Raw genomic sequence first — 3,400 nt, 5'->3', positions numbered from 1 at the left:
TTTATTTATTTCATGTTCTGTAGATCCAGTTAGTGAGTCAATCACAAGGATATGGAACACGTCAAATTGTACAGGTTTCAATTTAAACTTACAATAAATACAAGGGCAATTCAATGCCAAATTGTACATAGTTTAAGTAAGACATCCTATAAATACAGTAATAGATACAATGTCAGCTAGATAACATAACAACCATTTAACAGAAAAAGGAGTTTCAAATAAAGGTTATAAATAAGAGCACAAAGTTAAATAAGATATTAGGCCTACAAGAGTAAATACAGGTACAGCCAATCTGTTGTTACTAAAAGTGTGATAATGCTCAAATGCTCAATAAAATCAACTGAACTAGTTCTAGACACAATAAGTTTAGTGATGGTATACATTTTCTTTCAAATATTCATCCACAGTATAAAAAGATTTCTCTGTCAGGTAATCTTTGAGAACTTGTTTAAATTTTGGTAGTTCTGTATGAACAGATTTGATATGTAGTGGGAGAGCATTGAACAGCTTAATGCTGGAGTAGTAAACTCCTTTTTGTACCAGAGTGAGACGTTTCATTTTGACATGTAGATTGTTTTTGTTTATGGTGTTATAGCCATGGAATTTACTGTTCTCTTGGTAGATAGAATAATTTTTGCACACAAAGGTCAGCAAGGAAAACATATACTGTGAGGCAGTTGTTAGGATATCTATCTTTTGAAACAAGTGCCTGCTAGAGTGTCTTTGATGGACCCCACACATTATTCTGATTCCTTTTTTTTTTTTTTTTTTTTTTTTTTTGGACAGTGAAAACTTTTTTTGCAAGTGGTTGGTTCCCCCAGAATATGATAGCATATGACATCAATGAGTGGAAGTAGCCAAAGTAGGCAACCTTAATGGCGTCAACTTCAGCCACTGAAGAAATAACCCATAATGCAAATGTCGCCGAGCTACGTTTTTTACATAGATGAAGGATGTGAACTGACCAATTACATTTGCTGTCTAAATAAGCACCCAGGAATTTTGTATCTTCAACTTTCTGTATTGGTTGATCTCTACATTTTATGTTAATTTCATCGAGATTACATTGTGATGTATGGAACCTCATATAATGAGTTTTATTTGCATTGTGTGAGAGACCATTTTAAGATGTCATTAAAAATAGTATTTGTAGTTTGTTCAAGATTGTGATCTATCAAATCATCAATTAGAATTGTGGGATCATCAGTGAGCAGGGTAAATTGTTGTTTGTCTCAGAATAAAGAGGAAGATCATTAATGAAGATGAGGAATAGCAGTGACCCCAAAACGGAGCCTTGAGGCACTGGAGAGGAGCTCACAAAACTTCACAGCTCTCTTTTCCCTCATTCTCCCTACAGCTGGGAACTCACGCCTTCTGACTTCCATGTTTTCAGCCCAAAGAAGGATGCACGCTGCAGGAAGCAGTACATGGATGATGTGGAGGTTATAAATGCAGCAAAATGTTGGCTCCAATGCCAACCTGTAGAGTGGTCCATGTGGGCATACAGGCCCTCCAAGTAAGGTGGCATAAGGCTTTCACACTGAATAGAGATTATGTTGGAAAATAGATTTTTGTAGCCAGAAGAGTAGGGAATAATATGGTCTACTAAAATCCTGAATAAAACCAACCTGCTGTCAGAAAAAGCCAACGGCCTTGCTGCAGTGGTAACACCGGTTCCTGTCAGATCACCGAAGATAAGTGCTGTCGGGCTGGGCTAGCACTTGGATGGGTGACCATCCAGTCTGCCGAGCGCTGTTGGCAAGTGGGGTGCACTCAGCCCTTGTGAGGCAAACTGAGGAGCTACTTGATTGAGAAGTAGCGGCTCCTGTCTCGGAAACTGACATACGCCCAGGAGAGCAGTGTGATGACCACATGCCCCTCCAAATCCGCATCCAGTGACGCCTATTAGCTGAGGATGACACGCCGGCCATTCAGGAGGAGTTGGGGAGGAGTTTACCAGAGGTTGTTGTCAGAAAAAAAGATGTGTTGCATTACTTACTGAATGCTCCTCTTACGATAGACTTTGTGCAACACATCACTTTACCAAAGTGATATGTTACACCCATCATTTCTTGATCTGCCTATTATTTCTATTACTATTCTTTGTTCCCTCTTATAAAACTTAGAATAACTATAATTGTCTCCTTGCTTGGGGATAGTTATAGATATGTTCTTATATTTTCTGAATCTATTCTGTCACTTTGTCTATTTTCTTTGTATTTTAATATTTGTTACATGTAACTGTATGTGCTCTATTGTATGCTCATGTAGTTTAATACTGTCAGATAGGATTTCATTCAAAGACTCTGTTAGCTCTTCTTTTACATCTTTAAGTTTACTATCTACACTTTGTCGGACTTCCGTAAGCCTTTCATCTAGGTCTTCACTAGATATAATTGTAGCTAATGTATTATAGTGGCAACTTCTCCCACTGAATGTAACAGCAACACCAAATATAGCGGAAAGAGGTAGAAGGCACAGTATTAAGACTCATCCAAGCTTTCCAAGTGATTTATTGTTTCCAACTACAGTGCCCCCATTCCTCTCGATCTGCGTCACTGGGTCCCACAATGCTGAGGACACCACTTCGCTGTCTGTGAAACAGCTTGGCACAGAATGGCTGCCTCAGTGACCCATGCACGCACTGCTGTGTGTTGGCCTTGTACGGCAGCAGAGTCGGTCGTCGTCAGGATGCCGGCAGTTGACTCAGTGGTCTGTGTCTCTGCTGACTCAGCGCCACTCGGTGTGAGGCGCAGGCAGCCAGCTGCGTGGTTCTCGCCTGCATGGCTAAGATCCCGGTGACAAGTGCCCACGATCCGGAGTCCGAATCCGTGGCCCTCACCTTGGGATGCCTCTGGCATGTGTTGGAAGCCAGGACAACTGCCTGATATGTTACACCCATCATTTCTTGATCTGCCTATTCCTTACTGGATGACCACTGCTCGATCAACCACTTACCTACTCGTCTTACGCCCTCAGTATCCAATCCACTGGGACTTGGACTACTCGTGGTTCCCCCTTTGAATTAGCTCTCCGCCTGATCAGAAAGAAAACAACACATAACAAAGTTAAGGCTGCTATGACACTTGGCACAGAGGTGCTCATCAAAATTATCATTATTTGCTATTGCCTTTCCCTATACTGAGCGACATGTTGCACAAGCTGTTCGGCTGATATGCGCCCCTCTTGCTCTAAAATGAACAGGTTTTCGGATCTCAACAGACCTGACTCCAGAGTTTGATTTAACAAGGTCAGATTCTGCCTTGGCAAAAACTCTAAAGTGGCTTCTCGCCAGTACAGCTGTGGCTGTGTAACATCTAATTGCGTGGCTCCTGAAATTGACACAGGCAGGTGGAAGGTTGGTCCTATTATGTTACACTTAGTTCCATTGATTAAAATT

Source organism: Schistocerca piceifrons, chromosome 6 (genome assembly GCF_021461385.2).
Source record: "Schistocerca piceifrons isolate TAMUIC-IGC-003096 chromosome 6, iqSchPice1.1, whole genome shotgun sequence".
In the NCBI taxonomy this organism is placed as follows: domain Eukaryota; kingdom Metazoa; phylum Arthropoda; class Insecta; order Orthoptera; family Acrididae; genus Schistocerca; species Schistocerca piceifrons.
The sequence above is the reverse complement of the archived record's forward strand: the minus strand, read 5'-3'. Positions refer to the sequence as shown.